Genomic DNA, 13653 nt, shown 5'->3' with positions numbered 1-13653 from the left:
GGATGTTTGTCGGTACACTGTGTAACATGTACACTTGTATGCATGTGTGATGAGTAATCTGTTCTATGTACATGTAATCAAAATGCAATCACTGAAATAGGCCTGGTTTTTGTGAGGCATTACCGTGGCATTTTATATTATTTGGAAAGTGGAATACAAAATACATCCTAGAGAAAAAATGCAAGAAAAACTCCAGATCAACTCACCTCTACTCCCCACTGAAATGCAGCTGATTCTGGGGTGAGGAGCATCACGGGGTGCACAGTATTGCTAACTAGCCATTTAGGACAGGAAGTGGAGAAACACTGTATTCAGCTGAAACCTCACAGATATGTTAGTAAGCCAGAATATGACCCCGATTGGAATTAGTCCAGTATCTATGTAGTGGCAGCCAAAGCAGGGCTGGTAAGCCTTGAAAAAAAAGTGATTTGTTAGGGTTTGGGCAAGCTGCTGTGATGTGGATGTTGGAAGGAATTTTTATTGAATCCGGCCCCTGAGTTCTTGTGGAATCAAGAGGATTAAATGGCAAAGGGAAATCTAATGTGCTGCTTGCAACTTCCAGCATAAAGAAATTAAAATTTTTGTAGCAACTGGTATTTGAACTGCAATCACATGTGGAAGGTCGCTTTTAAATTTATGTGTCCAGTCAGGTAGTCTTTTGAAATGAAGTCTTCAAATGCCTCTCATGGAACATCACGCATGAATAAAGACAGATGCGCCTCGGTTTCCTGGTGAATTGGAGGGGTGCTGTCCTTTAAGGGATGGCTTGCCTAATGCTTCCTTCTTTGTAGTCATCTTCGTTCTCCCTGAAGCCTTTACAAAACACTCTGCAGCGAGAGCAGGGCATTTTCTAGGGAGATATATTATGCATTATGTACTTCTAGGCTGTGACTCTGCCCCTGAGCAGATGTATGTACAATACATCTTGTCATACTCAGGAAGAGTGTGTATAGCAATGGGCTGGGAAATCAGAATCCACCCAGTCTCGTAAGCAGTTTGAGCAAGTGAGGCATTTGGATATGGCCGGACTACACGCTTAGACCTCATTTTGCTGCTAATGAAATTAATTGTAAAACTCTCTTACGCTTCAAGCAAGCAGCAGCTAAGTGACCCAGTCTATATTCTCACCGCCACGTGGGCTTGTCCTTTATACAGTATGGTGAGCTACAGAATGAAGCTTTAGATAGCTTTGCTTTGTGTTGCCATCAGCTGCTTTGAAAGCTAAGGAATTGGTTTTTTTTTGCTGTTTGAACTATTCCTAAACATACAGGGAGGAATCGATGGAGATCTCAGACCCACAGGAAAATCAGAGGGAATATGGAGTTGTGGTTAAAGCGCAGAGCTGTGTGTTCAAACGTCGTAGTTTGACTTACTCTGCTCATGACTCAGCGGGTGTTCTTGGTCAAGTCACACAACATTACTGTGCTTCAGTTCCCCATCGGCATAATGGGATGCTATTTGCGAGAATGTGGTGGTGATAGACCTAATTCCTTGATGTGTGGGGCACATTTGGAAACACCAGTTGGAAGGTGATGCGGAAGTGATAAACTACAGCATTCATCCGTGCACTCAGAGTAACTGGTTTTGAAAGCTTTGCGACTGTGCAGGGCAGCAACAAGACCCTCAGATTGGTGGATGCTGGTGTCCCCAGGTCTGGTTTCTCTCTAAATCTGACTGTCCAGGAGGCTTGAGATAAATCATGGCTAATCTCCAAACTGAATCTGCGTGTCCTTTTGGCTTGGCACGGTGACATTTCACTCATTTGAAGATATCTGAAGTTCAGGAAAGGTCAGGATTAATGTGGGAAAGACTGAGTGGTGAATTCATGGCCACTTCTACTTGTTTTTAATTTACGCTTCCATGTGCAAAGTGTCTGTGCAGGATTAGCCATTACATTTTACTTCATTACCTTCTAAAAATAAGAAAAGATTAAAAATAGCCCCAGGTCTTTGTTTAGACCTTGTTGAGGGTTAATCAACCTTTGTCTTTCAGAGAAGGGGCTTGTGCTTGGTTTTTATACTTCTTGACTCAAAGCATTTTTGGATCTAAGAAACAATAGCAATATAGAAAAAGGCACATTTTCAAAAGTTGCCCATGGCATCTGCTTTCATGCTTGTCATAGCCACAAATCCTGCCTGTGTGTGTGAAAAGAGGTAAAGGTACAAGCATATTTTGTAGCTCAGCCTTGTCTGATGGCACTGAAAATACGACCCCAACTCTAGAACAAGGCAGAGTGACAACAGAAATGAGGATATGAATGAAATGATAGAGGAATAAAACCTACGTGTTTTACTAGGAAAGCATTTTTTTTGCATAACAAAAGCAGCACTGGGTTTCTGAAATGGCTGGACAACGGTCAATTAATCTAAGGTTGTAGAAAGACAGGTTTAAAGGCAATGGGGTGCTGATGATGCTACTGGACTTACAAGGATGCAGCCATGATTTTCAAAATCATCCTAACACCTCATTTATGCCCCTACTGATTTTTAAAAGTGCTGAGTACTCAGCATCTCCCACGGTCATTAATGGAAGTTAACGAGCACGTGCATAAAGTTCTTCCCATGCTCAAGCATGCACAGAATCAGGGTCAACATTTTGTCCATCATTGATCGTGTCTGCACTTTTGTACTTAGAGCTCAAATCAATGGGATCGGCTTGAGCTGTGTGATACTGCTAAGCTCAGCTGCGGGTCCCACGATCTGGCCTTTGAGGCCTGAATCTTTGTTTTCTAAGAAGCTCCAACGATTATTCAGTCACAGGTCATTGCACGTACAAGCTGTTTTTGAAAATATGGTACTGCAAATAGAGGGCCAGATAGTGCCACAATTTATGCACTTTGACTAGTAGCCCCTTCCTCCTTGTACTATCTCTACGAAGTCTCTGAGTTTATGAAATTGCCGGTAGAATCAGCTGCAAATACGGGCCATGATTGCTGACCCTTGGTGCCAAGTAAGACAGACTGAGGGGCGAAGGGGTGGAACTGAGCCTGTAACTGCCTGAGAAATGACTTGAGAAAAGATACCACGAAGGTTTGATCATCAGCTCATTTCTTCCAACTTCTTCACTTTCCTATGCTGTTACAGGCTCGTTGCAAAGACGGCTGAGGTCGAATGGAAGACTTTTACTGACTCCCGCAGGCTCTGGACCAGGCCTTTGCTGTGTGTATTATTACTTATGCTTGGCCAAAGTGGCTCTGCACCGGACTGTGCTTTGTCAGGACCATATTCTTTAAAAGAGCCCAGCTCTGCCCGCTGCTCAGGGATGACCTGTTGGGGTATCATTTAGTATTTAGATATGTGCGGCTTTAATCATCCAGGCCCATTTTAGCACCAGAACGGTGACCTGCCAACTTAAGTGATGTGTTTTCCTTTTGATATCTTGCCATTTTGACTCCAGCATTCACTTAAACTCCAGAGGTCTAGGGGGAGGGGAGCAAGAACACAGGTCCTGCAAATTAGCATCAAAGGGCTGGTGCGAGGTTTATTGGGACATTTACTAGTGTTGTTTTCATTATTTACACCACTGCTGATTCTAGGAGATCTCATTAAATGTGTAATAAATATAAAAATATTTTACAGGCCCATAAAAGCTCCAAAGCAAAAATAGCTTTATGTAGTGTGATTTTTTTTGTCTTTTAAAAAATACTGTGTGGTATCATATGGAACCTGCAGATTGCTGATGGCATAATGAAAAAACCCGTCTCTCCCATTCCCGATCCAGTGCAGGAGATTCAGGTCCCTTTCCCTTCAAGTCAGTCCCTTGCAAACGTACACCCAATCTTGCTCTCGCTGATTTGGATGAGAATGGACTTGGCCCAGGTACAACATTACACTGTATGCTATAGTGAAAGGAGAAGAAAAAAAGTCCATCTGTAGTTTTTGTAAAATAAAACTCTTCTTAATTTTAGAAGGGGGAACGCATCCATGAGTTCATTGGAAAATATGGCCCCGACAAAGGGAAAATACATGAATGTTTTTAAGTTCCTCTGTAAAATATGTTTGCATAAACACACTGTGTGGAGTCAGAACAAGCATATATTTTTTGGAAGTCTGTTAAACAAGGACAGTGATATCTGCCAAATCCTCTATTATGGGTTGGGATGTGCAGTTTGTGCAGAAGGACGGAGCTAAAACCAGGGAACACTTTGGAATGAATTCAGTTTGGATCGAATCCAAAAATTTTGTGAATGGGCGGGAAGAAGAGAAGTTGAATTTAACCATTCAATCACTCAAGAGCTTGGGAGGAGGCGTACCACCTATGGGGTTTATGATTCTGGCCCAAAGATTACAGGTTTCCCTTGCTTTATGAGGGTTCTGTATGTGCAAATTCGCTCTTATGCAATGACACTTTTTACACAAAAAATTTGTTATATGAGAGGTAAATTCACTCTTATGCGGTTGGTGGTGGACGCCCGCAATCAGCTGCTTTGTGTGGTGCATTGTGGGAGTGATGTGCCCCAAAATATAGTCTCCTGCATGGATCTGTGCTCCTTGCTCATTGTCTGCAACCTGTGTCTCTGTAGTTGCCGTCCCCATTATGGCTTCCAAGCGTCCTGCTAGCTTATCTCCTACTCTCTCTCTGGTCCATCAATGAAACCGTCACCACCCTCTGTTCACCCCAGCTACACATTCACCACCACCCTGTGCTTGTGTGCGCTGGCTGCGGTTGGGGAGCACCTAAATGGTTTTGTAAAAGTGGTAGACGTGGGTCTGGGGGTCCATACAGGCGAGCTCCTGGAGCGTGTCCCTTTTTGTTACATTGTAAAGTGGGTTCCCTTCGTGCAAGTTTGAGTTATGCGCCGTTTTCCAGGAATGCATGTGCAACATTAAGCGAGGGACACCTGCATATAGAAGAGTGTCTGATCTGGGTTTATATCAGAGAGCAAGAGCACCTGATCCAAAAAGGTCAGACTTGGCTGTCTTTAATTAGGCATCTAAATCACGACTGAGTCACCTAAATAAATGGCCTCATTTTCAAAGGTGCTGAGTCAGGCAGCTTTGCTTGAGTTTGCCTGAAGCCCGGAGGGCCTCTTCCTTCTGAAGACAAGGCCGCTGCTATGGATGCCTTAAAGAGATTATAAGGTGCCTAATTTTGGCCGTGTGGATTTTGTTTCTCAAACTTTGGGCTGGGAGGCTGACTTCACGAGAGCATTGTTACTTTTATTGCTCTTTGGCTGGGCCCAAAGGTTACGATGAGCTATGGGACGCATCATGCTGAGCGCTGCATGAACACAGATAAAGAGACGGTCCCCGTCTGAGGCAGCCAACTTATTTCTCCTCTATTTGTGTGATTACTCGTTTCATATTAAACACTATTATTGTTACTGTTGGGCGCCAATATAATAATAGTAATTATCATACTATTACCTCGCCTATCATAGATAGGGAGGCTAAGACATGCAGAGGTTAAGGTGGGGATTGCCAAAGGAAAAAGAGGGAATTAGCTCCAGTGAGAGTTGGACACTTAAATTCCAAAAGGCCCATTGGAAAATACCGTTCAAAGTGAGGCATTTTATGTTGCATGCTGACTCAGTCCTTGTGTTCTTTTTGCTTATTTAAAAAAGTATTTCTCCGTCCCTCAAAGACTGATGTGTGACTCAGCCAGCCGTATTATTGCAAAAGACCATAGATTTTGCAGGTGTGCAGGGTCCGGCCATTGGCTCTCAGTCTGGCTGCTTGCTAAAGCACTATTGTATGAGCCCCACGCCGCTTTGGGAGTTCTCGCTGGGACGCTGCTATCTCGTCTGAGCTCTTGTAACTTCCAGGAAATTCAGAGCTGGATGCAATCACAGCTCATAATTTGAAATGCTAATCCTTGGCACGTCACTCCAGCTGTAACACATGCAGCCTGCTCTATTAAACTTTAATGTGGATGCCTAATGGCCATCTGAGGAGAGAAATCCAAGGATTAGCTTTGATTCCAATTTAACTACTGATAGGCGCCTGCAGAATTATAAAAGACTCTCTCCATTCGGAGGGACGTGGAACGACTCTGCTTTTGCTTGTTTATGATGCTACTGGAGATTTTGGTCAACATTGATTTTCTCCAAAAAGGAGTATTATAACTCGGGTTTAATCTCTCCAAAGAACAGTGCAGATGCAGCAGAACAGCTAGATTTCTGACTCAGTTTGAATAATGGGGATGACTGCTTTAAATATGCTACCAATTTGGGGGGAAAAAAGAGGCATTTGTATGAGCAAAGGAAGCTGCACGTTCAAAGCTATCGGCGTTCTGGACTCCAGCGACTTGGTGGGTTATTGGATACATTCGGTGAAATCCTGGCCCAGTTGGCCAAATTTCCAATGACTTCAATGGGCCAAGTTTATAACTGGTAGTTTTGCTTTGGCCTGTCTCTTAAATTTGTACAACAGTTTTCCTGATAGGAACCGTTTTGTATTTCTGACGATGAACGAGATCTACAGTGCCTGGCAGTGAAAACCAAACGGCCTGAGCAGTCTGTATTGCACAATACTGCAGATACTGGAAAAAGAGGTAATTATTCGCTATGGTCCCATGCCTCTTTCACACAAAGGTCCCTCTAAATTGTGCAGGTCTATAGGCAAAGGTGGCTCTAAGAGAGAGCCAGGTCTGATGTCTTTGGTCTGAAGAAATTAGGATTGATTAGCTAGAAAGTATTTCTTTGACATCAGACAATATAGTCATTCCTGCAGAGAATTAGTTTGACCTTTCAGCATATAGAGCTGGCTGCAGTTATTCCTGCCTTAGCTAATTCCAGAATGAAACATTGTGATCTGTCATCCATGGAGGTCATCTGTCCCTGTAGGTCACCAGGAATAGTTCAGTTTAATGGACACACCTGACTGTTGAGAAGAGCCTGAACCTGTTGGCTGGACCCTGAGGCTGACAGGGTCTTGCTGTAGTTGAGGAACCTTTTGTGCAAAACCATTTGTTAAGACCGGGGTCCTAGCGGTATATTGTGCATGGAGCATATTACACCTGGAACTGGTTAGGAACTGAATGACGAAATACATTTTGTTGGGAAATGTCCCTTAGTGGAAATGAAAACATGTCATGGAAAATGGGAAGGTCTCTTGGGCTCAGATGGGGATGTTTAGTCAAAACTCGGAGTGAAGGAGAGGGAGAAAGAGGCACCGCAGAATCATCTCTGACTCAGACCAGGAACTTGACTCTGGATTTCCTGCGTGCTGGATGTGTGCCCTAACCATTGGGCTGCGGGCTATTTGGGGGTGAATTGTTCATGCAAGAAGTGTGAACAATTCCAGTTTTATCCTTAATTGAAGCTAAACAACTGTAGAAGCCTTGATATTATTGCAAAATGGGATTCTTGCTTTCCAGCCAGCCCTAATTACTGGAAACATTTTCTGGGTGTAATTCAAGGTGTTAGTTTTGGTCTACAAGACCCCCTTTTTTGGATCCTCTTTACATCAAGGCACCCTTCTCTCATTGCAAGTCAGCCGTTTAGACCAGCTGAAACTTTCCCGATGGCAGACTAATCTGCTCCATGCGCCCAAGCATACAGATCTCGGGAGCTCGAGGAGAGCCGTTGGCTTGGGAAAACAACACTCACCCTTCATTTATTGGCTTTGCAAGGCCTGTTTGTCAGATTTTTCCTGGAGATGTTTTTGAGCAGGAACCTGAATTCCTGGTGTATAAGGCAGAGATATTTTCAGGATCTCTGTGTATGTGGTTTGCACGTGAGCTGAGAAGCTGTAACTGCTACACTTTGGAAACTGGAAAAGGAAAAGCTTCTCTTGTCCATCCATCCCCCTATCTTTTTGTTACCTTGCATGCCGGCCTATTTCCCCGGCCTTCCAGAACGGAAGTTTGTTTTAAGAGATTTGCCAAATAACAAAGACTAAGGAGAAAAAGAAAGCAACCAAAGAGAAGGAGGATTGCCTATTGAACTGCTTTGTGCATTCCTCATGTTACTGTCTGATGCCTCAAGCTACCTTCATTGTTTTTGCATAATCTCTTGCGAGATGGTGAGAGCCTCCATGCTCACTGCTGTATCCATGCCATATTGTTTCTTTCACATATATTCTTGGGACTCTTTTCTCTGTGGCTAAATATCTCCCTACTTCCTGGAGATTATGCTCATAGAAAGAGAATGAAGACAGAAGATGCCACCCAAATACCACCAAATACCTGTGGGAGATCCAGCAACCCAACCCACTCTCCTCAGGGGTTTTCTATTCAAAGACATTTCCTGAAAAAATAATTTATAGGGGTTGCACACCCACTCTCATTTAATCTTTGTGCAGGGCTGTTGCCATAACATAGTGAACAAGCTTTGGGGATGTGAGGAACAGAGATGAAAGGAGAGAGGGAGAGTCGGGCTAATGAGATCACAAAGGGAGCTCTATGCAACTGGCACAAATGACTAGGAAGTTGGGCATGAATGAATGAATTTTGCACCGTAAAAAAACCGTAAAACCGTAATTTTGCACCGTAAAAAAAGGACAATATGGCGCACAAACTGGTGTCTTCTCCTGGCTTGCCATTTGCCAGTTATAATTGGCTATGATATCTATAAAATGTGCGCTGTAGCCAAGGGCCTTGAGGCCTCGCTCCTGGACTTGGCCATGGGCTCTTTGTTGGGAATTGGACGCAGACAGCCATCGTCAGGGCTAATCGTATTTTTAAAAAGTGCTTGCTCGGCAGCAGACCTCATTTGAGTACTAAATGACCATGAATGTGTGTGTAAATGAGGCATCAGGCAGCTGTTCTGAATTACGTTGGCTATTCTGGGCCTCCAAGGGGCTCCTAAACCAGTGAGGATTGCTGGAGGGCAGGGTGACTCGGCCCCCCGCGCACTCTGGCAGGGAAGGTTTCCAATCCAAAGTAGCTACAGCTATATATTAAGGTGACCTTCATGACCTTGATGCCAACAGAGTCAAGGCCAGAATGTAGCTGTGTGGGTCTTGGGTCCAGAGCCCAAACATCATCAAAAATCTGCTTTCATATTGGAAAATTCACACCAGAGCAAGGCCTCTGCATTTTGTCTGGTATGCTCAAGGCCTATTTTGGGACTTAGCTGAAGCAGGGTCTTGTACCAGCCATCTGTCCTGAGGTGGAAGCTTAGTGGATTGAACTGTAGAGCTTTCTTCTTTAGACACAAGGGTTGGTGCTACTTCATACCTTCAAACAGAGAAGTCAGGTAGGTTGATTAAACATATGGCAAAAGTATTCTCCAGCTTAAAAATAACCAGAAGATGTGGGAACAACAACCACGTCCAATGTGTATGAAGGATATCACTGACCCGCTGCTAACAAAAAGGGGAATGACATCAAACCCAAAAACAGTCAGCAGAGAAAGGCAAATACAAAGCTGTCCAGTGGTAAAGCAAAGGAAAGCCTGCCCCCCTTTTTGTAGATAACTGTCTAAAGCTGATGCTGTGCAACGAGTGAGATGCAGGCTGCATTAGAAAGGAGCTACAGATTACAGAAGAGCATATTGCAGCATGCATCAGAAGCCTCTGGAGGGCAAGCAAAACCAGTGACAAGAGCGGAGAAAGATGGCATCTCATCCTTTAAACCAACTAAGCTGTCCTCTTCGCAAGCCTGAGCAACTGCCCTGAGAAAGCTCTGACAGCAGAGGTGCTGCATATCCCCTACATGTGTTGGGAATCACTTCCATTCATAAGAGCCTAAGGACCTGTAATTAAATGTGCAAGCTGATTCATTTGAATCACGCAAACACTAGAAGGTGCAAGGCACAGATGTGCATGGCGGCATGTAGGTAGATTTTAAGCCAGACCTTTTACTTGAGCCAGATGCACGCTTTTCCTGCAAAAGGACGATCACATGTTCGGGGCAGAGCGAAAACAAAATTGCATAGAAGAGCGCCCTGGCCGATGGGTTGCAGCTGTCCCTCCCGTCTCCCCCTGTCGCCAAATGTAAATCATCACCCTTTTCCCTTTTAAGAGAATGAGCATGTCCTTTAAAAGCTCAAAGAGCTGAGAAAAAAAGGTCGACTTGTTTAGAGAAACTATTAAAACAAATTATGAGCATTTAATAAATGGGAACAACTGTCTGTTTATCATAACACAGAATTCTTTCCCTCAAAGGTCACTTTATTTGCTGGTGTGGTTGGAGGCGTTTTCTCGTCAGGCTGCTCCATAATCCACAGTAACCGTCACGGGGCCAGATCCCTGGGTATGGCTGACGCGGACAAAGCACGGGTTGCACCCTGGGGTGGTCTGATGTTTTTTGGCACTAGCACTTCTTGCACCGTGTTGGACCTGTCCGTCTGAAGTAATGACCTACTTGCTTGGTTAACCCTTGGGTTTTACAGTGCCATCTCACTTATCACTCAGTGAAAGTGGGGACGCTCAGCAGCCTCCAGGTCCAGGAGGATCATCACTGAGTGTCTTATATCAGCCGTCACCAGCCCATCATCATGCAGCCTGGACTATGAACATCTCCAGTGCTCTGGTTTACTAACTCTTTCTATGTTCTCTTGCGAAAATGGAAAAAGGATCTCTGCCATAGGCTTGGATACCATTTTAAACCACGAGTGTGTAGTCTTTAATGCCAAATACTAAAGAGCATTGTATCTTGCTGCTGATCATTTCAGTGCTTCCTCATTGCCTGCATGATATTTTACTGTCCTTAGTGATCACTGCTAATGACCCCTGGGCTGTGGGGAGGTCCAGGGCCAAATATGACACTGAAATTTTTGGTGCAGGTTTCTCTCCAATTGATTAATATCATCAGTAGGCTTATCTCCGAATACCAGGGAGTCACTTCAACACAGTGGTCTTTTCCTTGTTTCTTCCAGAGATGGTACAGAAAGGTCTTCCAGCATTAGAGACCACATTTAATCACTGACTTGCTCTTGGAAATATCCCTGCTGAAGTCACTGGGATTACTCATATGAGCACTGTGATTAAGATTTCTGCAGTCAAGTTCTGCAGTCTACTTTTTAAGCAGGATTCATTTCCTGCTTTTTAAGAATGATCGATCACTGTCTCAACCTCCTCACAAAGGAACATTTCTTTTTTCTGTGGAAAAATCTCCCCCAGTTTCCAGGTTTTTGGTTGTAGCCGTGTTGGTCTAAGGACATAGGCAGGCAAGGCTTTTTTTGAGTAGTTTCAGACATTTGTCCTGTCTTAACATGTTGTCTGCTACTGTGTCCATCGGGCAGCCCTCTATAGCTCACAGGGTTTCCTGCCGTATACAGCTCTGCATTTATAACGAGGCAGAAATGGGTTTACTCTAGTGTTTCCTGGGTCTTTGCTGTTGCTAGAGTTAAACTTACTGACTGTGTCTACATATGTGCTTTAATGCACAATAGCCTGCGCATTAAAGCATCACGTAAAAAACTGCAGTTACACTAATGCGCAGTAAAAGAGGCTACTGCATGTTAAGCATCACTTAAAAACATGAGCTTTTGGTACTGTGCATTAGGGCAGTCTAACGCGCATTTATTATCTCACACTGGAGGGCCTAAATTTAATGTGCACTAGGAAAAGTGCATTAATGCACATGTAGACGTGCCCACTGTTGCTTTATTTTCTGTACTTCCACTTCTGACATTGTTTTAGTCATAAACAAAGTAGTTCTGGCAGCTGAAGGCCTATGATATAAATCCTATACTTGTGTCAAGGTATTCCCTCTGGGCCTCTCAGCCACTTGCTGTATCTAGAAACCCTGCTGACACTTTTGCAGCTCTATGGGATCTGCGTGCTATGGTCATATTTATACACAGGAAGAAGATATGGCTTAGTGTTTCCAGACCTTATGATGGTCTCATGAGCACTCTGCTTCTGTGTTGACAGAATACACACTTCCACTCTTAAAATGCTGCACAGGCTTTTCTAGCCACTGGGGGCATCATGTTTTGTACTACCAAATGATGTCCTTGAATGTTTGCAAGATCTTTGTAAGGAAATGCAAAGGGGAGAGGGAAAAGACAGACACTTTGCAGGTTGTTTTAAAGTTAAATACATTTTGATTCAAACAGACCAAGCTATCTTGGATGATAGAACGAACTGGCTTGATGGATAACAGAGGGTTATTAATCAAACAATTGACACAAGCGCAGTATGGCAATTGCGTTACCTACGTCGCTATAAAACCTGTTTTGGGTTGTGTATAGTACATTAAAAATGTCACAACCTACTGCTGTGATGACAGCAGCGAGCTGTATTTCATGGTGGTGGCATCACAGCTGTACTCTTTGTCTGATTTTCAGAGGTGCTGAGTCTCCGCAGCTCCCATTGACTGAATGAACCTTTCATTATGGAACCACAAACCAAGGGAAACTTGGCTGGACCAGGGCCTCCACATGGAAACAAAACCAGTGGCATTGCATGCATGTTTATTTTTATCTCTAAAACACTGCATTGAAACAAGATGTACATTTTTTCTGGTGAATCTGGTCAGGCGCGAATTTTATGAGACTGTTTTGTGGGTTCACTTCATAACTTTCCTTCGGAGGTCACGTGGAATAAGTGACATGACTGATTTGGATCTGAAGAGCTTTACAGATTAACATGAGAAGACTGTAGTTCTTGCAGTGAGGAGATGCTCAAATGACAGGTATGACATGGTCATAATATAGCCCAGAAAGATGATATGAACAGCTGTGCTTTTGATGGACTTGGTGAAAGAGGTGAGTGCCAGGAAGCCCAAGAGGAAAGTGGACACAGTAGTCAAGCTGGGAAAATACGAGGACTTAAACAAGAGTTTTGACTATATTGGTTGAGAAAAAAAATGAGAACTGTTACGGGCATGAAGCAAGAAGATTTTGAAGCAGGAAGAATGCCATGGGCAAGGATGCTGTAGGTGTCAAATATAACATCCATACTTCCTGGGTGAGGAGCAGGTTCTTCAAAGACAGTTTTACTTCTAAAAGCAATCCATGCAAAAGAACAGGACGGACATTTCTAGCTTCACAGATTTCAAAATGCTCAGATTACAAAGTTCTGGTCAGAAAATATAGAGGAGAACATTTTCACATTCACAACACTCAAAAGGCGGTCAACCAGCGTTACTCGAACTTAAGAAAACCTCAACTATCAAGTGTTAAACATGGGTACAAATAAACCCAGCCGGGAGAAGCTTGAGAACGGCATGAGCAGCTGAAGAATGGAGGCGCTCCTGGAAACAACTATTGGGGCTACAACCTGGATCCTGTGTGACTATGAAATCAGCTTTCAAGGGAGGGCCCTGAATGATTCTCAATTTCAGGTCAAGAATGAGTATTTGGTTACCTCCACATCTCTGAGAGCTGAGAAGGTTAGAAGAGAAGGCTTTTCTTTTCTCAGACTTCACCTCACTCACTTGCTTGAAAACTTTTCTTTGTGACTCGAAGGGGAATTCTCCAGCTTCTCTCCCACAGACGCTAATCCCGTCTTTTGTTTCACCATGTGGTTGTGTAAGCAGTTCCCTTGAGAACGGGGCTTCAGGAATATATAATTAAATAAAAAGTTTGGCACTAATAATTGATTTTATCACTTAGTTGGGCTTTTTCAGCTCTTTGTGAGAGAGTCATGGGCTGCCCATTTCGAGTGATTTAATTACTAGGTTCCTGCAATAGTGTTAAAACCCTTGGATGCTTTTTATCATATATTCCGCCATGTGTCATGATGCTTTGTACCTTCAGTGACCTAGGAGGGGCTGACAACCCTTCAGAACATGCGCTGACAAAGCCAACATAGCAGCGAT

Source organism: Crocodylus siamensis, chromosome 10 (assembly GCF_052110815.1).
Source record: "Crocodylus siamensis isolate JL-2025a chromosome 10, ASM5211081v1, whole genome shotgun sequence".
Taxonomy (NCBI): Eukaryota; Metazoa; Chordata; order Crocodylia; family Crocodylidae; genus Crocodylus; species Crocodylus siamensis.
Note: the sequence above shows the minus strand (reverse complement) of the source record.